This window comes from Paramormyrops kingsleyae, chromosome 15 (assembly GCF_048594095.1).
Source record: "Paramormyrops kingsleyae isolate MSU_618 chromosome 15, PKINGS_0.4, whole genome shotgun sequence".
NCBI classification, from domain to species: Eukaryota; Metazoa; Chordata; class Actinopteri; order Osteoglossiformes; family Mormyridae; genus Paramormyrops; species Paramormyrops kingsleyae.
In genome coordinates this window covers 12117037-12141080 of record NC_132811.1, presented here as the reverse complement: position 1 = coordinate 12141080, position 24044 = coordinate 12117037, and positions in this window count along the sequence as shown.

Sequence of the window (24044 nt, the reverse complement as noted above, 5' to 3'; positions counted from 1 at the left end):
GGAGTCAAGGCCAAAACAATAAACAAAACCCAGCCTCCAAACGCAACCCACAGCTAAACTTACCTAACTGCAAAGAGAACAAAACCAAACAACAAATTCTATACCTAACTCCCTATCCAAACAACAGCATACAACACATGTTCACAAAACAAAAAATGGCAGTCACTCCCTACGCACCTGAAACACAGAACAGCACATACACGCATCAAAGCGAAAAGTCCAAGGGGCGCGCAAAGACGCAAACCAGAAACCGAGCGAGAGTTCGAAACCAAATAGCAAAATCAGCCAAAGCAAACGTACAGAAAAGGGCAAAGTGAAAATCAATAAACATTAATACCAAGCCGAGAAAAGCAAACCAACAACAATAAGCAATGAGCAGGTTTCTTGCTGGTGGCTTTTCAACTCTTGGAAACTGAAGTGACGAGTGGCGCATACGATGAATCGTGGGTGGGTTCTGGACATGGAGATGGAACGAACGACAAATGGAGGAATTAAAAAGAGAAGATGGGGAGCTGTAGGTGGAGCTGAAACCAAAACATGAAAACTATCAGCAGCACTTAACAGGGTGGAGTAGGCATGGTGAGGTCACAGGCATGGTGAGGTCACAGGCTGGGTGAGCCACACTATAGCGGACTGACTTGAGGAAGGGTGGGGAAGGTGGGGGAGATGAGTCGGGGCAGCTGCAGATGATATGTGACCGGGCTCACCTGGTAGAGGATGCGGAAGGGTCCATTATAGTGGGGTGCAAGTTTGCGGCAACCCGGGAGATTTAGATTCCTCGTGGACAGCCACACCTACTGGCCTGCTTGCAGAGGAGCGGGGCAGTGCCTGTGGTCTGCCTATGCCTTCTGACCTTGAGAGCAGGACTCCAGCTGGCGCCAAACCTTCCTCCACACCCAGTGGGTTTGCCTGAACCAGTGGTGGAGGGAGTGGTGCTGGGATGTTTCCCTTCAGTCCCTTCAATATTTAAATCTTAATTAAAGAATTCTCTTACCTCTTTAAATGAGGTGCAAGGTGCAATTGTACATTTTGTTTATGGCTTTGTCGGTTGCATATCAGCATCTGAATTGATCCAGTTTTTTATCCTGTCCTCCACATGGCTGGACGCCATGTTTGTGAGGTCAACACCATCTCATCCCATGGATGTAGCAGAGAACAGGTCTGCTTAGCTGAGGACTGAAGGCTAGTCTGCAAATGACTGACGCAAGAGATGACCTATAGACAGTGTGACAACCTGCAAACTGAAGGCAGAACTACATGAAGCTCACAATACATGGTTATTCTTTGCATCCGTGGGGGTTTGGGTAGCTAATTGAGCTAAGATTTACTTCTCTTGTATCAAACTGTGGATTTTTGTTTCCTCTCCTCCATTGTCTTCTGGCTTTTATTTAATATTAATTTACCCTGTTGTTACCTCATACTATGGTGAAATCACCATTTAGTTTTTTTGTTAAGAGCTCTGATGCAAGCTTGCTGTGAAAGCCGCTATCAAAAGTGAAGAGAAGTGGAATTTAATTGAATATGTAAGGACACTTTGTATTCTGCTTATGAAATTGGACAAAATTATACCCCTTGGTGTACTTGGCTTGTGATATTTACAAAAATAATGTTTTCCAGAGAAAAGGGGGAGTTTGTAGACATGTGCCTGTTATTACCTTTGAGTATTTCTTTGGGAAACAGTTAACTATACATATTTTTGCACCAGTTATTCATACTTTATAGGTTGACTGAAATGTTTGCCTTGTGGTGAGCATTATCCTAAGCATGGAATGTGTCCTTACAATTAAGTGTGAGGGGTTACAGTAAATTAAAATTCTAAATTTTGCTGCAATTTCACTGGCTAAATCTACTGCAACCCTAAAGTGTGAAATGTAACACATGAAGAAAATGCATTTGTTTTTTTGCAATCAATGTGTTGGCTTAATGTTATGCATGACTTGTACATCAACAAAAGCATTTGATGAATAAGTTATTTTTTTTGCTTCTTCAAAATGTACTATGTTTTGCACTTTGAAGGCAGCTGCTTTTCCCAAAAGGGGACTGCTCCAGATCATTGAAGGGAAATATACATTGTATGGACAAAAGTACCAGGACACACCTCTTAATCATTGAATTCTGGCATTTCATTCAGACCCATTGCCACAGGTGTATAAAACCAAGCACCTAGCTATGCAGTCAGGTTTACAAACATTTGTGACAGAATGGGTCATTCTGAATAACTCCGTGAGTTCAAGCATCGTGCTGTCATAGGATGCCACAGTCAGCTTGTGAAATTTACTCCCTGCTAGATATTCTGTAGTCAACAGTAAGTGGTATTACTACTAAGTGGAAGCGTTTAAGAACATCAGAAACAGACCAGGTAAAGTAACAGAGCGGGATCACCGAGTGCTGAGGTGCATGGTGCGTAAAAGTCACCAACTCTCTGTTGACTCAATAACTGCAGAGTACCAAAATTCCTCTGGCATTAACCCCAGCATAAAGACCATGCACCGGGAGCTTCATGGAAAGAGCTTGCATGGCTGAGCAGCTGCATGAAAGCCTCACATCACCGAGCATAATGGCAAGTGTCAGACGGAGTGGTATAAAGCAGGCCGTCACTGGACTTTGGAGCAGTGGAAACGTGTTCTGTGGAGTGACAAATCTCGCTTCTCTGGCTGGAAATCTGATGGATGAGTCTGGGTTTGGTGGATGCCAGGAGAACTTCATCTGTCTGACAGCATTGTGGAAACTATAAAGTTTGGTGCAGGATGGATAATGTTATGGGATTGTTTTTCAGGAGTTGGGCTAACTGCCTTAATTCCAGTGAAGGCAACCCTTACGAAGCAAGATCCATAAAGGCATGGTTGGGTGAGTTTGGTGTGGAAGAACCTGACTGGCCTCCACAGAGCCCTAACCTCAACCCTATCAAAAACCTTTGGGATGAACTAAATCTGAGATTACAAGCTCGGCCTTCACATCCAACATCAGTACCTGACCTCACATATGCTCTTCTTGATGAGTGGGCAAAAATGACCACAGACACACTCCAAAATCTTAGGGAAACCTTTACAGAAGAGTGGCAGCTGTTATAGCTGCAAAGGGCGGACCAACTCCATAATGATGCCTATGGATTTAGAATGGGACGTCATAATAATTCCTGTAGGTGTAATGGCCAGGTGTCCCAGTACTTTTGTGCATATAGGGTATATCAGACTAATTAAGGTTTAGTAGTTTTTCAGCTAGCAATTTATTAATTTGTTGCTGCCACAAATCATAGAAATATTAATACATCAATAAGTCAAAAACTTTATGGTCACATGGTGTCAAGCCCATTTGTAGACCACTTTGTGGTTCAGTTTTATTTTGACAGACCCCTGATTAAAATCTCAGAGCTAACCAACACAAAACCTTCCCCCTTGCACATGTAACGTTACACTTGTTTAAAAACTCAACGTGTAGTCCAGCAACCTACAGTATATAAATTTAGAAGTTCAATTTGTTCCATTAACACTAACACAATATAATGTTGACCTAGCTGTCCTACATGATGAAAAATGATAAGCTTGGGAAAATGACCTGATATATATTATTCTCCATGGCCTGGAGCAAAGTCCGATAACCGCGAACATTCAAAACAATAGGAAAGTACCAAACACTGTTTTTACCTTTTCTTTTGCAAAAGTTTGTATTACATAAAACACAGCAGGAATCAATATAGAAAATTTTACTTCGTATAAGTTTTAGCTATAGAAAAGGACATATGCCTTCAGGAGAGAAAACAAGAAATTAATGATGATCCAAGACTTAAACTGTAATGTATAATAAGCATTGCTATTACAGAGAACTTGCTTGCTATCAGCATAAATATGTATAAATTTTATTTTATTGCTCCTAAAACCCATTCGAACATTAGAAAACTTGAAAGCAAGACCTAAGTGAACACATTATTTTCAATTTATGAATATTCCAAGATTTAAAAGTCCATAAATTAATCATGTTTTAAGTTTTTCATTTCATATCCAATTAAAATTGAACATAAACACTGAGCACTCATTTTCTTGATCTTTTAAATACATAACTTCTATGTCTAAACTTGCATGAAATCCTATCAGAATTAATTGTACTAAAAGGGCTGAATTAGCATAATATAAAGCTGTTTATATTAATGAAAAATGTTTTTGTCAATTCAGATAAGTTCCATAATGAAATCTGGAAGCAAGACATTCGATGAAAATGATTTTATCGAGGGATACTCTAAATATTCTGTGGAGAACCTGCCTTTTAAAAGTAGGTAATAGACTTTTCAATTGTTTATGATCCTGATTTGAAGCCTGCAAGCTATTGCAGACTAGTGTCGTGCAATATTGTACTTTGAGCTTATTGTATCATATTGATTATACATGTATAAAATTGATACATTGTGATAAAGTGATAAATTGACTCTTTGTGCCATTATGTCTAATCATGACATCATAATTTATGTGACCTCTTCCCAATCTGATTTTCAATTCAGTTTTTCAGTTGTTTGAATCCCAGTTCTCTTAAATCCCCAATTCAGCATTTCAGCTGAGAAGGTGTCTGAGGAAAGGAAATCTTTTTAAAGTTCAAAATTGATGCAGCAGTAGTATTTTTATTCCTGGCTCTGACAGTGAAGGGCTGATTATCCCACTGGGCTCTGGACGGTACCACTATTACTGGGAGCAATTTGGTGACAAGCTGTGACAAGGAAGAAAATGTTTGGTTGTGGGAGGTCCTTAATGTATAATTCCACTGAGGACATATATGAATATTTTATAAAGAGCATTGCAAACATTATAATACAGAATACTGATTTTAGGATCAAGATTGAAGTTGTCAGGCTAGGAAATTGCAAATACCACTATTAAATTGATGCATTTAAGGTGTTTTAAGGCCCCCTCCTTCTTAGTTTCAATATGTGTTTTTTTTTTGCAAGAAATCCTGGCCTTTTCACATTTGCTAGTGCTGAGAGGAATTGAAAAATATGAATGAGACACCACTTGGCGCAACAAAGTAGCAGATCAGAGCCTAGAGTGTGATGTCAAAGGCAGCAATGCATTCATTGCGATATGCAGCAGCAGATGATAATTAGCACCATTCAGCTGTGGGGGCAGGAGATTACACCTAGCAGCACGACTCTGACACGGGATCTTCCACAGGCCCGTCGGCTGGCTGCTGCTTTCTGGAAGCCAGCAGTGAGAGTTTTGCTACATCTGCGATCTGCACCACCTCTTCTGCTGGGTGCTGTGCAACCTGTGGAGCATAATTTATCATGACATAGAGTATATTGATAGCCTCTTTGACAAAAGCCTTGTAAGTATTATCCCTTGTGCAGCTACAGAGACATGCCACATCCACTACAGTCTTTTTTCATTATTAAAATTGGGAGGCATGGAACAATGCATTGTGTAATAACCCATTTAATAACTCAACAAAGTGTCAATGAAGACATCCATCTTGGTTGTTTATTACATAATGGACAGTATCACATTTTCACATTAAAAAGTGCAACTCCCGCATTGAGTAATAACCTATGTATATAATTCATTACAAAATGCGGAGAAATTTATTGCATATTGTATTCAAGCTGTTTATTACAAAATATTATTACATATATATATTCATTATATAATGAAGTGAGAATTTGTTACATTTTGTCGAGTTACAATTACATAATACTGTTCTTACGTAATGCGTTGTTACATGGCAATTAAACAGCAATAAAATAATACATTTTGAATTAAAAATATTGATTTGTTTTTATTTTTAAATTTTTTGATTCACTTTTAAAATTTTTTACTTAAGTACCATCTCCCTCTCTGCCACCTAACTTTAAACTATAACATCACGTTACTGTTGCATGCCTAAGGCTGGATTTGTGTGTTTTTTCCTTTGTACAAATTTTTAACCATAATGGATCTTTAAAATTACCGTATTTTCATTCATTTTTAACCTTATTTCTCCTTGATCTCAGCATGCAAAGCAGTTGCGTGGAGAGTGTGAATTTTCAGGAAAAGGAATGAAAGCAGTTTCATGTATATTGCAGTACTCAAAGTACAAAGAGACTTTCGTCATGAAGGTCTCATAGCGGGAATCTGTGAAAGAAGTGAATAAGATCATGAGAGTCTAATGATGCTGTCATCTCCTATGGTAACTACAGTATATAACATGCTTTAAAAAGGCACTGCCTCACAAATAGAAATTAAGAGAACCTTGTGCCACTGACTTACTTTTATTCAATGAGTATGGGGGAAGCAAGACACTACTCTGCTAATATTGACTTTATAATTGACAGTGTCATAGTTAAATATTAATTAATAAAATAGTGGTGGCCTAATGGCTAGAGAAACGCACTTGTAATCGAAACACTGCTGGTTTGAATCCCCAACCAACAAGGTACCACTGAGGTACCCTGAGCGTGGTGCTGTCAGGCACTGCTCCCCGGGCGCTGAATTAGCTGCCCCCTGCTATGTCACGATGTGACATATGGGTCAAATGCAGAGGACACATTTCATTGTTGTGTGCTGTGGTGTGTCAATAATGATCTCTAAAATTCCCCTTAGTGTCTATTTTATTGCAAAAAGGGAAGGTATCCAAATAGATGAAAACATTAAAACAGTTTATTTCCAAAATTTAAAACACAAATGTAGTACATCAGACTCATTAGCTTAGCAAAAGTCATTCCGGCACAAACAGGGCACAGAAGATTTGAATCCAAGTGCTTTAATATGGTCCATTGACCACCATGTATTGCAGTGGTGTAAAAAAATTGTAATATACAATTGTAGGGCACAGTTAAGTTGTTTCATAATGATGGCTACCAGGGCTGGAACATAAGTCTTTTAAGGAGGACACTCAGCAGGAGAGCCGTAGCAGAATTAAGGGCCTTTTGGATCTGATCCATAATGTCCCACATGAGGGCAACAATGCATGTGGGAGCTTTAATTGTCTTCAGCGCTTCTTGAGGTCTTGAGAGGTCAGGGAGTCAGGACAGGGAACATTCTGGAATCGCAGCCTGTAAGACAAGATGAACCAGAACTGACTGCAGAATAAAGACCATTTTCCCTGATGAGGATTCACTTTTTTGCCAGCATGGGTATACTTAGATTGATGACCAGGAGGCCTGGAAAGGATGCTGAGCTCCCTGGAGCTAATGAGGCTACTCCTCAAAGACTAATTTAATGGATAGCAGTTCCCTGTCTCAATGTCATAATTACTCCCCGGAAGAGAAAGGTTTCTTGGAAAAAATGAAGATTGGTGCAACTTGAGTAGCTCACTTTTCCATTGGGACAGAACTGACCCCACACTAGATTCTAAGGAATCTGCTTTGAGGAAGAGGTTGAATGGTCAGTATGTTTCAAAATAGGTCTGCTTAAAAACTTGTTTTGTAACTATTTCTAACTATTTAAAGACCTGATCTGCCATTTCAAGGTGGTTTACTATGGAAATTAATATAAAAAAGTCAGGAGCAAAAGGGCTCTCTTCCACAAATGGAAAATAACTAATGATTTCAAAATAAAGCAGGAGAATCTACGTCTGCAGGTTGAGTTAAAAAATAACATTAGACTCGCTAAGAGGAATGTACAGTAGAAAGGAAGATTGCATTGGTGTCAGGGTCAGCTCCTGTTGTCCCACTCTGTGTCCCTTCCCCGTTTGGCCAGCAGGTGTTGCTGGTCACCCCGTCCCTCGTGTTGTCAGTCTGTGATCCCTTCTGTCCTGTGTTAGAAACCCACCTCCTCTGTTTCTGTATTTGTTCTTAGTGTTTTCATTTGCATGAGTTTTTCTAGTTCCTATGTCTGGTGACTTTTGTATTCTGTTTTGGTTTCTTCTTTTGATCCTTAGTTATGTTTTATTGGGTTTTATTGCTCCCAGTGTTAGATCCTGTGTTTCCTGTTTTCTTGGTTAGTTCTTACTTTCCCTGTTTTAGTTCCTTTGAGTTAATTAGTTTCACCTGTCACCTGTTTTCCCAGTCTTTATTAATTAGCCTCACCTGTCCTGTGTTAGTCTTGTTACCCAGTTTTAGTTTCAGTATTTAAGTCCCTGCTTCTGTTCTGTTCCCCAGTGGATCATTGATTTTGGACGTTCTGTCGATTGTGATGGTTAATGTTTGTGATTATCCTGCGAAGTTAGATGTTTGTGCTGCTTACCTGCCCTGTTTTTGTAACAAGTCTTTGTTTTTCCCCTTTGCTTTTGAGCCCTCAAGGTCCTTTTGGTTTTTGTAGTGTTCTTAGTATTTTATGTTTTGTTTAATAAATCTCACTTTGTCCATTGGGTCGTCAGCATCTTCTGTTCCCTGCCTGCACGATGCCACGCCCTTGTACCCGAACTACCTGAGTCCATGACAATTGGAGGCTAAGGATGACATTAAAAGTTTCTTCCAATATTTTAACTCCTAAAGAGTACTAAAAGCTGAAATCACTAATGTGCAGGATAGTAAGGGCCTTATAACTGAAAATGTTCACAGTAGAAGACACACGTAACTTACCATTATTTAGTACAAATATAGCATCATCTATGACCAATATATGTATAACTGAGGCTGATGTGGTACGAAGCCTAGCTAAGCCAGGGCCCTGATGGCATCTTACTTATAGTTATAAAAGAGATGGGGGATATTATTAGTCAACCTTTAACTTTACCATTTCAGAAATCCTTATCTTCTGGTGTGGTACCTTCTGACTGGAAGCATGCTAATATAATGCCCATATTCAAAAAAGGGGATAAAAGTAATCCTGCAAACTATAGGCCAATCAGTTTAACTTGCATAACTGGAAAAGTAATGGAAGCTATAAAAAGTGAAAATGGTAGATTACCTGGATTCAAATAACATTCTGTGGGATAGCCAACATAAATTTAGGAGAGGTAGATCATGTTTAACTAATCTACTTTAGTTCTTTGAGGAAGCTACTTGAGAAATTGATCACAAAAAGGCATATGATGTGATCTACCTAGATTTCCTTTGATGTTGTTCCCCAGAAATGGCTCATGCTTAACCTCAAAGCTGCAGGGATTTTAGGAACTGGAAATGCTTGGATCGAAAACTGGTTAACAGACAGGAAGCGAGTAGTTATTAGAGACACAATGTCACAGTGGGCCTGCGTTCATAGTGGGGTACCGCAAGGTTAAATTTTAGGACCACTATTGTTCCTAATTTACATTAATGATATTGACACCAATACATTCAGTAAACTGGTTAAATTTGCAGACAACACCAAGGTGGCAGTGTAACAGATACTGTAATAGCAGAACAGAGGCTACAACGAGATCTTGATTTAATCAGCGACTGGGCTGATACCTGGCAGATGAAATTTAACATAGACAAATGTAATCCACGCAGGGAGCATAAATATGAAGTACAGATATTTTATGGGTTCCACTGAAGTAAAGGTAGCTGATTATGAGAAAGACCTCAGTATGTATGTTGATGCTTCCATGTCCCACTCTCGTCAGTGTGGGGGAGCAATAAAAAAAGGCCAATAGGATGTTGGGTTACATCTCTATGTGTGGAATTTAAGTCAAGGGAGGTGATGCTACGATTATACAATTCCTTGGTAAGACCCCACCTAGAATATTGTGTGCAGGTTTGGTCACCATACCTTAAAAAGGACATTGCTGCCTTGGAAAGGGTTCAACATAGGGCTACAAGAATGATTCCTGGTCTTAGAGGAATGTCTTATGAGGAGAGGTTAGCTGAGCTGAATCTGTTCAGCCTCGCACAAAGGAGATTAAGGGGGACATGATCCAGGTATATAAGATTCTAACAGGTGTGGATGCTGTTCAGCCAAATGGCTACTTTAATATTAGTCTAAATACTAGAACATGTGGCCTTAGGTGGAAATCAGCGGGAGAACATTTTGAAATGGATTTGAGAAAGCACTTCTTTACACAGCGTGTAGTTAGAGTATGGAATAGTCTCCCTGCTAGTGTAGCGGAAGCTAAAACCCTGGGTTCCTTTAAATCAGAGCTAGATAAGATTTTAACTCTGAGCTATTAGTTAAGTTCTCCCCAAATGAGCTAGATGAGCCGAATGGCCTCTTCTCGTTTGTAAATGTCTTATGGTCTTATTTCTTTCTAACTAATCCTGTGGGAACTCTGTTAAACTGTTGTGTGAGTGGTGCCACAATAGGAATCAATGGGGGCAGTGGTGGCTTGATGGTTAGGGAAGCGCACTTGTAATCGAAAGATTGCAGGTTTGAATCCCTGACCAACAAGGCACCACTGAGGTACCCTGAGCAAGGTCCCATCCCCAAGCACTGCTCCCCGGGCGCTGAATTAGCTGCCCCCTGCTATGTCACGAAAGTCACATATGGGTCAAATGCAGAGGACACATTTCGTTGTTGCGCACTGTGTGTTGACAATGACCACTGATCACCTAATTCTAATCAAGTTCCATAAAAATCTGGTAAAAGCTGAGAATCTCTGTATCTTCTTAACATTTTGATGTATTGGTCATTCCCTTCCATCTCCCACCTGTGACTGAACCATTTTTATCCCTTGGGCATAAAACCAAGGAGCTGGGTTTCAGTCTTGTGAAATTGAAGGAACTGTTAGGGAGGAGCTTTTACAATACAAGGAGAACATGAGTCATGTAGTTTTGATAACCAATTCAATATATCACGGTATCCTCAATATAAACAATGGAAGGTACTCCAACAGAACCTTATCAATGAAGTCCTGAAACACCAAAGGTGCAATGATAAGACCCAAGGGCAGTGGTTCCCAAACTTTCTCTGCAGGGCCCCCTTTTCTAGATAGGAACATTATTGAGCCCCCTCCCCCTCCCCATTCAAACTACATAGGTTCAGATTCAAACTTTATTTGAAATACAACTCCCTTTTCTAATTGAGTGAAACAAATGCAATTACAAAATACAAATGGTGCAATTTCATCACTGTGGGAGAAAAAAGAGCAATCAATTAAAAATAAAAGTCCTGCATAAGTTTGAAATTATGCAAATGCAGATTTAACATTCCTGTTAATATTCATTAGATTACACAAATTAAAGTTTGTCGATTACCGCATTTTGTTTTTAATGATAACCTCAGGTTTAAGCCTATACTATAGCACAAAACAACACTAAATCATACCCATTAATTGATAGTCTCCCTGCACTTCATGTAGAAAATTTTAAACCTCGTTGTTCATGATATGGTTAGATTTTTTTGACCGGCGCTGCAAAACGTCGTCACGCGTCACCATGTCACATGGTACAAAAACCTTGCAAGAGCAAGACGACTTAAGACAGATGGTACAGCACCTCTCAGCCGGCTGAACAAACTGGAACAGCCTCCGTGACGACACAACTTTGCCCTTATTGGCTGAAGAACGTGACGTTTGTATCCCAGGAAGTTCCGATGCGTTATTTGCTATTTCTCCCAAATATCACGTAAAGCAGTGAGAACTGGTTTTCAATTAATTTACTTGGTAAAATAAAGTTTAAATGAATTACATTAATGCTCTAATAGTACACGTAAGGTAGTGGTTTATATATTGTTAGTTACTGTAATGTTGCGTTGCTTTATTTGTTTAATCGTCCAGTCTGTGAAGAGATTATTTTGCCCCTGAGGCTGTTCCATTGGTGCGGCCCCTGCGCAATACCTCTGCGCCCCCCTAGGGGGGCGTGCCCCCCAGTTTGGGAACCACTGCCCTAGGGCATCACCATTTACTAATAGTGGCTGTTGTTGCTATGGTCTTCCACTCATCTGCTTCCCAAATCTGTACCCTGCATCAATATTCTGGTGTGGGGGAGTGTTGGTGATGGTGTGTGGGCAGAAATGAAGCATGTAAGGGAGAATTTTAACAGTTCATCTATTTAAGCTTTTCCTGCATTGATTATTCAGATTAGTGTGGCTCAGTTCTGTTGAGTAATATTTTTAGTCACCTTCCTGACTTTTGTTGGCCAAAAGTGATTTGAGATAATATCGATTGCCAATGCAGATATCTGGCGTTATGTATCTATCCTGGTACTGACTCCATTCAGGAGTCCTGTTTGTCAAACATCACTGAAATGTCACACCATCTGAAATCCATGCTCTCGTCCTCAGTTGTGTGATTACAAACCATTGCTAGCAGATATGCGACAGCGGGAATCCAAAGCTGTAAAAGGGTGGACAAGTAGTTAGCAGAATCAAGCGGTAAGGAAAGGGGCTTTCGGGACTGAAATGTTATTTGCTGAGCAGCATGCTGTCAAACTATTCCGGGAAAATTTAACTGCACATCCATTTCACTCTTGGAGTCTTGGCCTAGAGTGCTTGACTCCCTTAAACACAATGCCGCAGCACTATAGTTGTCCACCTAGTTAATGTGAAATGCTTTGTTTGTGGGCCAAAAATACTTGCAGTCCTTTTATGATCCTACTCATTGTTATTCAAAAAGGAAATAAAAATTTCTTTAAATTTATATATTCTATTAATGCTGCTAATAATAATAACACAGGGCATCATTGTGGCTCGTGGGAGTTTTACGTACACAAAAATGTACGCAGAATGAAAAATGATTGGTTCAGAGAGATAATCAATCAGATTGTAGAGAAGCTGGGTCCAAGTAACTATAGAAGAGGTGGGACCAAGACGTCTGATTGGTAGGTTCTTCTAGTTGCTTGGACCCACCTCATCTACAATCTGATTGGTTATCTCTCTGAACCAGTTATTTTTTGTTCTGCCCTCAGAACATTTTTGTGTATTAGATTAGATTAGATTAGATTAGATTCAACTTTATTGTCATTACACATGTACAAGTACAAGGCAACGAAATGCAGTTTAGGTCTAACCAGGAGTGCAATAAGCTGTAAGTGCAGGATAAGGTATAAGTAGCTTGTAAAGCTTACAAAGCTTTCCAGTCCTTCAGGGGGTTCCTGCCGGACAGCACAGTCTTCTTAACTTTCCCAGGATGGAAGCTGCTGGTCCACTTTTTCTCTAATGGCATCTCTAAATCGCCTGTGTGATTGTGTGCAGGGGCGCCAGCAGAATTCTCGTTCATGGTACGCAAAGCATTGATGCGCACTGAAGGGCCTGTGGTTATGAGTCTAACAAAAATATTTCTATGCTATTCAGGGCGTGGAGAGCGACTCAGCGGGCTAAGTCTCTGTGCCGGTGATTAGAAGATTGCCAGTTTGAGCCCTGGCCTTTGCAGAGCAGGAACATGCCAGGGGCCCTTGAGCAGGGGCCCTAACCCCCAGGTCAGTGGCCTTCACATTAGCTGACCCTGCACTGTGACACCCAAGCTATGGAGAGCAAGATGGGGTCCGCAAGGAGAAGTGTTCCAATGTATTTATACTTGTGGAAATGTCAAATAAAGCCTGTTTGTTGTGTTTTGTTAGTGATTTGCAGGCAGCATAGTTAAAATTTAAGCATATAAAGCAGGTCTGGCATCCTTTTCTTTTTTAATAGTAGTGAAGGAGTCAGGTTCAATTATAAACATGTTTTCTTAATTTTTTTAGATCTACAATGGAATTTTAGAGCATTGATAAAAATGATTTAACAGGTTAATGGGTTTCAGGAATAAAGTTGTAATATTATGGATATAGCCTAATGTAGAAATATTTTGAGATTTAAGCATGAAATAATTCAAGAATAAATGGTTTTGGTTATGATTAAAGCAGGGCGTAGGAGGCTCACGGGTCGAGTTTGCCGTTGTGCTGCAGCAACAGTGATTTTACAGAACAACAAGCCCAGAGTTTTTTTATATTAATCAGACTTAATTGGCAGCCGTGCCCATGTTGTGCTCCCATTAGGACAGGCAGTGTGCGGATTTGACGCACAGGTATCCTGTCCAGTGTGTTCCTAGCCTTGTGCCTGGATAGACTCCAGGTTTCCTGTGACGCTGATCAGGATAAGTAGTTGGGAAGTGGATGGATGCCGATCAGCGCTGTTTTTTGCCTGAGCTTCAATCACTGCGGGAAAAAATGCACGATAAAGACGTGGAAATAAACAGCACAAATCCGGTACCATAACCTTCACTGTAACTTTACAGCAAGACATGCCAAATTACCAGTACATGACTTGTGGCATCATTGTCATGATTATTGGTGTTTTGGGAAATGTTTTTTGTTGTCTTATAGATTGACCGTGCACATCGTTGTGGAGCAGGAGCATTGACTGAAGGACTGGAAAGTAAAAGGAGGCTTTTCAATACTTCAGGCATCTACATTATTTCAGATGGCCGTTCATGTGTCTAAGATACATCTTCAGAAAGGCAAATATACAAACAGTTTTTGCCATTTGCATTGTTTCCCCAGCTTTTTGTTATCTGTGACATTTATGGCAATTTCCCTGCAATCAAAGAGATTTCAATCCAGATCCTTCCTAAAACAGAAAGGTCAACCTGTCTTTGAGGAATCATATCAAAAATTCTGGTGATATCTTGATTCTTTTTTATTTTTTCCCCCTCCTTGAACAACCTGCTTTGTATAAGAAATGAGTTTGTGAACATTTCAGTTGTTTACGTCATCCGACATGATGACAGTCTGAAAGATGTAAACCTGGATTTGTTACTCACACTGCATTTTACGATATTTCTTTAAAGAAGTCTATCCCAACTTTATTCAGATTTACTCTCCTTCCAGCGTATTATTTCCACTGGTACGAAATGATATTCTGTATCTCACTCTAAATGAGAAATATTAAGGAACTTCATATACTTGCAAGCCACTGCATCCAAAATAAAGACTGAGCCTAAATATTTTAAATAAAGAAAATTGAACAGGAAAACACTATGGATCGATACACCTTCCTTCTGAACGTGCATTTAGGTTTTCATGTTATTAAATATTTTTAAGCTCTAATTTTCTAAACTTTCATCTTATATATTTTAACATACAGCTGTGGGGAAAAAAAATGAATGACCACATCACAAGTTTTTGTTTCACTTATTTCTCAATTTATGGGTGTGCATCTGTGAATAATACATTTTCTTTTTTGCACACTGCAGCCTGATACTTCACTGTTTCTCATTAACGAAGGGCTTTGTCCTTGCTTTCTAGGAGCCTTATACAAACTATCCTAGCAGTGCACTTCACACCTGCACCTAATGTTTCCCATTCCTTTTGATGGTCACTTGATGTCTTCCTATGATTCATGAGAAACTGCAGGATAACTCAGCAGTCATCTCTGGCATCAGAAAGTTTGTTCTGCCCTTTACCTGGCTGGTTTCTGGTCGTTCCCAGTGCCTCCTGCTTCACCTTATTCTTGCGTACTGCTGTCTTAGAAACCTTGAGCCTGGAAGCAAACTGCTGCTCAGTGTAACCTTCTGCCAGCAGAACCACGATTAAACCAGGATTAAACCAAGATGCAGATGTGTCTTTCTTTTTTTCATGGCTGTATAATTCTTAACTAAAGATTAGGATACCACATGTAGTGCTTAAAGCCAAAATACTGAGACCATTGGCTGTTAGATGGAGACATCCATTAAGTCTAATCGATTAATAAACAGCTAGATGGACTGTGAGGTGAGAATATGGATACATGCATTTTCCCCCGTAGCATAGTCAGCATATGGAGTAGGGCTGAGAAGCAGGTCATCTGTGCTCATGTAAGTGCGCCGCTGAGCTGTCAGAAGACCAGTCATCAGAAAGGATGCAGTGGTCAGAGTGAGTTACCGACATGCTAACTCCAAGCCTCTGGGACGGACGCTGGAATATCAGCAAGTTCGAGGGTGCAGACACGACAGGCGAAATGGCTTTGTAAGCAAGTGCACGGATGTATCTGCTGCTCTTAAGAGACAGCCAGCGTGATCAGGAACTAAAAAGTTACGGAAAGCTCAATTCCTGCCGCGCCAATAATGCTTGATGTGATTTCCACCTCCCTTCTGATGCACAGATCCTCCTTGGATCCATGAAATCCACAACAGGAATGATAAATGGTAATTAGCAAGTAGCAGAAACCCGTTCTGTAAGTGCTGATTCTTCACACATCCTTTAGAATATGATTTCAGCTTCTTTAACCACACTTCTCCTCACAATTTGTATGACTGTGCCACTGACAATGTTTTTAGAAACAACGAACTTATAATAGCTTATTAATTTGCAACTGTCATACCTACGCTTCTTTCATTCAAATCAAAAGCCGATTTTCAACATACATCTAGAGAGAGCACACTTTCTGTTAGATGAAAGCGATATATATGAAGGTTATCAAAGCAAAAAAAGCGGAACAGCTTTCAAAACAGAGATAAAAGGGATATTTTCATGTCAAAGTGGATGAGAAACAAAGGGTGTGTTGTATTGTTGGGGTGTTACATCGGTTATTGTAGTGTCGTAAAAAGAACTTTTCAAAATTCAGTTTGATGGTAGGCCCATTAGGAGCATAGCCATTGGATCTTGGTCCCTCGATGAGTTTGTGGTTCAGCCGTTCCAAGGTCAGCAGAGTAGCATCACCCAAGGAAGCCGTGTCTGATCTGATCATTGCGCCACTCCCCTGTCCTGGTGTGACATTACATTTGGGTCCTATGCTCAGAACGAATAAGCCACTACAACTCATGCTGACACTAGTTCAGAAACTGAATTACTCAGACATAAAACCTTGTTCCTCCAACAACTTTGTGGGTACGACTCATCAATGACAGTGTCATAGGATATATGCAGTGCAGATTCAGGCTCCATCTCCCACTTACCCAAGGTACAATTGAGTGCCAATGAAGTTTCCTGTGAACTCCAGTAAGTCCTTAACAAGGGTGGCCTTTTCTGATTTGAGCACTTCAGAGAATTGATTTCCACGTTGTCATCAGCCTTTCTGATAGTATTACAACTTCGATACATCTTTTCAGCCTGTTCTTAATGTCATCAGCAAGCATTTCAGTACAAAAAAAATGGTTATCAGGCCAAACCCTTAGCAGCTGCAATATGAATTAAAGACATTTGTGTTTATTCAAGGAATAACACTGTCAATTTACTGCAATAGTCATTTTCTTGTTGATATTTTCTCCATCTTCAAATGTGTGTATTGTCTGTCTTCTGTGTACATATAATATATTACCTTATATATGTAGAAAAGCTACAGGGCTTCCTAACATTTCACAATTATCCTTTTATTATTTTTCATTCAAGGATGGGGAAGCAAATGCAGCTATTGTGACGATAAAATATACCATGTTACCTGTATATCTACACTCCAGGGTGAGAACAAACAAAACGGTCAATTTTTTTTGTATGTGTATTTCAGGGATTATCTTGCTGGAAGGTCAATTTGAACAAGCTGTTTGGCCTTAATGTCTCTATACTTGCTGTAGCTCTCAGTTCCATCTATCTTAATAATGGCCTGTGGACTCATAGATGCAAAATAACCCAGAGTGGCTGCTTATTTCACTGTAGGTGTGAGGTTCCGTGTGAAGTAAGTGCCGTGCTTCTGACGACAAGCAAAACACCGGTGATCACGTACAGAAGGTCTATATGAATTCTGCTGGTTTTCAAAGTTTACGTAAGTACTAATAGCAACAAGTAATTGTTTGTTTGTTGGTGTATCTGAGAGGGACCATTCATATTGATAGCATTGCTGTAAACATGCCAGAGTTTTCATCTATAATCCATAGGCTCTTCTCTTTGTTAAGAGACAAGCACATTCAAAAATAATAACTTTCTCAATACAATAAAATTCAAAACCGTACAATTCAATAAATGCAAAAAAAACAAAAATTGAATCTTCTTCGTATTCAGTACAACTGAAAAACAAATTGATGTGAGACCTCTTAAATGATTTAACATGCCTGTGTTTTTTTCCAAATATATGTAAAAGAAAAATTCACAGGGGCATTTGATCCATCTGAACCAGTGCTGAAATAACTGTATACTGTATGCACAATATAAAACTATTTACACAAACTAACCTACATTAAATAAATTTCCAAAATTTCTCTATATTATTCTCCTAATTGAAGTTCTTACATTCTGTCTGATCAGACAGTATCACATGCTGGCAATTATAAAAAATTATTCTGCCAATTGTAGTCACCATGTTTTTTGCCATCTGAAAATGCTCCTTTCATGCATGACTTTATTTCATAAAGGCCATTTTTACAGAGTGTGTGGGGTAGGGATGGTTTGGAAACACTCTGACACCATAATGCTAGTTTATTTTCTTGATATCCAGCTACAGCCTTTACATTTCCTCCTAGCTGCTTTAGCTGTCTATCTCAATGGATGTGGGAGCTGTTGAGTAAGAGGGGAAACGGCCGGGCAGGTACTCACATTGGCCCATAGCAGGTACTCACAGAGGTACATAGCAGGTACTCACAGAGGCCCATAGCAGGTACTCACAGAGGTACATAGCAGGTACTCACAGAGGCCCATAGCAGGTACTCACAGAGGCCCATAGCACGTACTCACAGAGGCCCATAGCAGGTACTCACAGAGACCCATAGCAGGTACTCACAGAGGCCCATAGCAGGTACTCACAGAGGCCCATAGCAGGTACTCACAGAGGCCCATAGCAGGTACTCACAGAGACCCATAGCAGGTACTCACAGAGGCCCATAGCAGGTACTCACAGAGGCCCATAGCAGGTACTCACCGACACCCATAGCAGGTACTCGGATACACATTTTCCACTCCACTGGTGCCAGTGCTGGCATTGGGGCTGGTGCTCGGCCGGTGCTGAAGTTGGGAACCAGCAAGTGCAGGCCTGCATTTCCACAGACTTGAGAGCCCAGTGGGAACTGGATGACAACACTCCGCCCACCTCTCATGATGACACGGGTGCTTCATCCAGACGAGCAAAGGTTTGGTGCCGGTTAGGAGCCGATTTTGTGGAAAAACGTGGCACTGGTTCCAAATTGGGGATCGGCACTGGCACGGCACCGGCACCTTTGCAGTGGAAAAGGGGAAACAGAGGCCCACAGCAGGTACTCACAGTGGCCTATAACAGGTACTCACAGAGGTCCACAGCAGGTACTCACAGAGGCCCACAGCAGGTACTCACAGAGGCCCATAGCAGGTACTCACAGAGGCCCACAGCAGGTACTCACAGAGGCCCATAACAGGTACTCATACAGGTCCACAGCAGGTACTCATAGAGGTCCACAGCAGGTACTCACAGAGGCCCATAGCAGGTACTCACAGAGGCCCACAGCAGGTACTCACAGAGGCCCATAGCAGGTACTCACAGAGGCCCACAGCAGGTACTCACAGAGGCCCATAGCAGGTACTCACAGAGGCCCACAGCAGGTACTCACAGAGGCCCATAACAGGTACTCATAGAGGTCCACAGCAGGTACTCATAGAGGTCCACAGCAGGTACTCACAGAGACCCATAGCAGGTACTCACAGAGGCCCATAGTGCCAGTGAACACCACGCGCCTTGTGGCCCGTGTCATTCATGGGAAACAATGAGCTGTCCAAGAACACTAAAAGCTTTCATTTTCCCTTTTCTCCATCAGTACTTTCCAATGCTGTGTTGCTGGGTGGTCACTATGCTGGTGGCTTTGACTTTTATAGTAATGGAACAACACTGGAACATTGTACAATTTTTTCCCCCAGAATGTGCATATTTTATGGCATTTATAAATGTGCGGTTCAGAAAGGTACTGCAGATTTCTCCAGATCTAGAGAGGCCAGTAACATTTATCTTCTGGCAATTTTCAGCTTTCATAATGCATTCTGAATATGTGTAGGAAACTTTGGAATCTACTACATAGCTCTTAGCCTTTGCATTAAACTCCAAGCCGCTGATTGATTGATTTATTTAAATTGGACTAAATTGACTTACCAATTCCAGGGTTTTAAATTCCTTTAGGATTTCCTAATTTACATTTTTGATAATTAATGCAAATTCAGTTTATTAAAACATATGTTCTAGTGCCTACCATTGTGTCCATAGGCTGTTAACTCATATGTCTCTGCAGAGTAATTCTTGTCTTTTTTTTGTGAAATATGGTAAGTTTCATTCTTCCATTCTTCTTTGCTTCTCATAACAGCAAATGACAGACCTACCCATAAAAGAAAGCAAAAACAAATAAAATACAACTACACTGAACCTTTATTAAATTGTTTTATTTTCTTTTTTCTTTAATAATTTGGCTCCTCACCTGTGAGAGCAGCAAATGAAACTTGCCTTTTATCAGTCAAATTTTGCTCCTGCCAGGCCATCGCCTTAAGAATAAGCAGCAGCGTTTTATCCGCTTGGTTGTAAAAAGCCATGTTCCCCTCCGGAATACTGATTGCTCAAACAGAATTGCTACATGCCAACACCAGCATGAATCCAGCCTGATTGGAACTGCTACAGTGAAAAGGCAGAATTCAAATGGTGCTCTGATGAGCCCTTTATATTTTCACAAAAAAAAGCCACACATTGTGAAGGTTGCAGAAATATCAACATTTCATCTGCTCAACACATTGATGAATGATTCATTTATCGTAAAAAAAAAAAACAGTAATATTATTAACACAATTATTTTATTTAGTGAACCCTGTAGCAGACCCAAGACATGATGGAGTGATTAAATCACCCAGCTGCTTTGGGAACACCTGGAGATCCCTCAGAATGAATCTGAAGCTTTGGAAGGAGATGGCTGGTCTGACATACTCAACATCATGGCACCACAACCAAGATGAGTGACCTGAATAAGGATGGATTGTGACAATGAAAGAAACTCTTTGACTCTTTGGAAGAAAGGATTACTCAAACAGTCCTGCTGGATTTTTGTGGTTGGTGACAAATGCCTTACGGTAATGAATCATCACATGTTTCCAGGCAGAACTAAATGATTATTTAAATTGTTTTATCCATTATCGGTTTATTCTCATGTCTGATGAGGGACATTTTGTTTATGTGCCCAGGTTATGCATTGAGAGGCATGACAAAGAACCGTGACAATGGAGACAGGGATCTGTGTTTAAATGTAAAAGTACCAAGAAATTGCTTAAATATCCACATCAGCTGTGAAGGTGGTGAAATACTTCTTAATAGCTGTAAATACTTATTGGACTTGCTTAGCACAGAGGGGGGGCATCTTGTTATTTCATATCACCACAGATATAGTATTAAATGCAGATTCTTCTATGTGGTTGCTGAGCTCCCAGGTTCTTCTCATGCTAATGTCAATTTCAGTCAAGAACTTAAGGTACTGTAGCTCATATGAGCAGATGACTTGAACTTACCCTTTGTGTGTCAGTCTCTTAAAAGAAACATGTAGAGTTTTAAATACTGTACTGTGCAAAATGCTTATGCAGTCAAAGAAAGCGATGTTTAAATGATCTTCATGTTGGTGTAAATCTGACATTGTGTCTGTAAAAATGTGTCAGTTTAGCCATTTCAAAACCTCTCAAAGTTGCCCCAGTATTTTCAGTCACCATAGAATACGCCCATATATCTATTGCCTCGGTCACTAGCACACCTAACTAATGTGACTAATCAATATCTCACTGACTTTTGATTAATTAATCAAGTGAGCTGGTGGCGACATTTAACAAATACATGGAATGGCTGAGGTGCCTCTGAGGAGAGGTTTGGGAACTGAAGCGGTGTTCATTTAGCCATCTGACAAGATACCAGTAACTTTTTGGAGAACAGAAGAAATTCCTGTTTGTTTTTTATTGTGTTACTCTTAATTTGCATATGTTCTAATGTTAAATTGTGTTTTTTGTTCTGAGCGAATATACCCTACCTACCCAGATAAATCGCTTTAAACATTTTCTTTGTCTGCCTAATACTTTTGCACAGTACTGTATATGAAGAATACTGTATAAACCCTCCACTATGCTCCCAATGACTTTGATGCACCAGTACATTCATAAATTCTCAAACCTGTAACTAATAAAAACCACAATATGGCCAGTTCAACTTGTAAAGAAGTATGGTATAGATTTTCTGATCTTTATAGGAAGAAAATCAAAGGACAAATGATGAGTTTGGAAATTAATGTGGATAAAAGCAAAGGTGGGTTCTCTAGGTCCAGAAAATGAAAATATGGCCCACGATTTTATTTGAACCAACCGGCTGAGTACTCTGTGATTGTGACTCTTTATACTCAAATGGTTAGTTGAAACTAAATCTTGATCCAGGTTTTTACTTTCTGGACCTGAACTGGATAAAAGTAAAATTCTTTTGGAATAAGATGGTGCGCTTGGCAGAGATGTGAATTGTAGCAGCAGATGCCGTAGTACCACTATCCATCCCACCATTTGAGGGCTTAATATAGGGGTGTCAAACTCCATTACTGGGGGGCCGGAGCCCTGTATAGCTTAGCTCTTTCCCTGTTCCACCACAAATGATTCAGCTTAAGAGCTGTGTGAATCAGGCATGTTAAACGAGGGGAAACCCAAAAATGTGCGGGGCTCTGGCCCTCCAGGACTGGAGTCTGACACCCCTGGCTTAGTAACTTTAAATACGGGCCAGCAAATACTCCATGAAGCTGCAGCATGTGTTACATTAGTCTAATCCAGGACCGATATCCAGCCCAGAGCTTCCACCCTGCCTCGCAAAGCTCTCCTGCACTCTGCCTCACCTAATAATTTAAATAACCTGTTTTCAGTTAATCATCATGCATAAATACACCCACTCCCACACTCCAAACTCCGTACATTGTGTATAATTGTTGTCATTATTTAGCCTTTTGTTTTTCTGCTGCTATTTTTAGAATTCTGTTTTGAACTCTGATTTAAGGTATAATTCTTTCCCAGCAGTATAACTATATATATATAGTTAAAATATATATATATCTTTAAAATATAAAGCATACATCTGTGGTGCCCTGGATTTAAACAAAATTCAGCTAAGCATGGATGTAAATTATTTTCAGTGTTTATTTATTTATTTTGATAGCTAAAGGTGCATGTGAGGAAGCAACAAGCCATTATTATGTGCGACGTGTCCCCATTGCAGCATATTCAAATTAGCAGAGATATTTGCTGCAAGAAACTGCTTTCACATACAATTATATGAGACTCACTTTGAAGCCCTGTGCTTTCTGAATGGCAGCTGAGCATTTTAATAAAAGCCTCACAAATGCTACTAGACATTTGTCGTTTTACCCTGTGTGAAATCAGAATGATTAATCGGCATGCACGGGTTCCGGATACTTCTTATGAGGCCACAGCCAGACAGTGGAAATCTGGATAATCCATAAATCATTGTGGATTGGGTTAAAATGCATAATGTGATGTTTAGATAACAACATTTAACAGACACTGGCTATTATCAGCAGTGTCAATAATATCGGTAATATTTGTAATCCAAAGGCCAACTTTGTTTTTGCAAGATATTCCTTTAGTTCCTTGGTAGGAAGCAGGGATTTTTATTATACTATAGCATGAAATACTGAGATGCATTTTTATTATTGATATGAAGAGCAAATATGATGTCAAAGGCATCACCTGAGTGACAGATTCTGTGATAGTCCCACATTATAAGTTACTCTTGGGTCTCTTTTTCAGATGTTCCATATTACTAGTGATTTTCCCCAATGTAGAAGCTGTCTTCTTAGATGAAAAGGTGGGAGGGGGCTCTACTACAAAGGAGGTGCATTCAGTCTCTTCTCATTAGCCCAGGTATCCCCCAAGTACGCGTAGGTGTTCCAATTTATGAAGCCCATACTGTTGCCTCAATGCACACTAATCAGCCAACAAGCAATTCACTGACAAGCTACTGAATACCCCATTACCCCTCAATTCAGGAAATATAGTAAACCCCTGTCCGACTCAATTGTTCACCAATCCCACACATAAGATGAAGGCATCCCCCCAAGAAACTATGCATAATGTCCAGTGGCTGAGAGTTCCAGGCAAATCATTAGAAAACATGACAGTTTGGTGGATCTAGCAGGAAGGGTTGGTCTATTCACATGGGAAGACCTGTCAGGAGATATCACATCAAGCTTGAGGTCGGCTTATGAGAAGCTCATTTAACAACCGTGGTGTGAAGACAAGGCAGTGATACAACACTGCGTCAGCTGGATGGGGTGTCACAGCAGAGTGACAGGAAGTACCAGATATGATCCCGCCTGATAAGTCTTGCCAGTTGCAGAGGAGAAGTGAAAAATAATCTCTCTTGTAATGAAAGGCATGGCACTCCGAAATTAAGAAAGCTTTGAGTCATGAAGTGCATCTATGCATTTTTATTTTA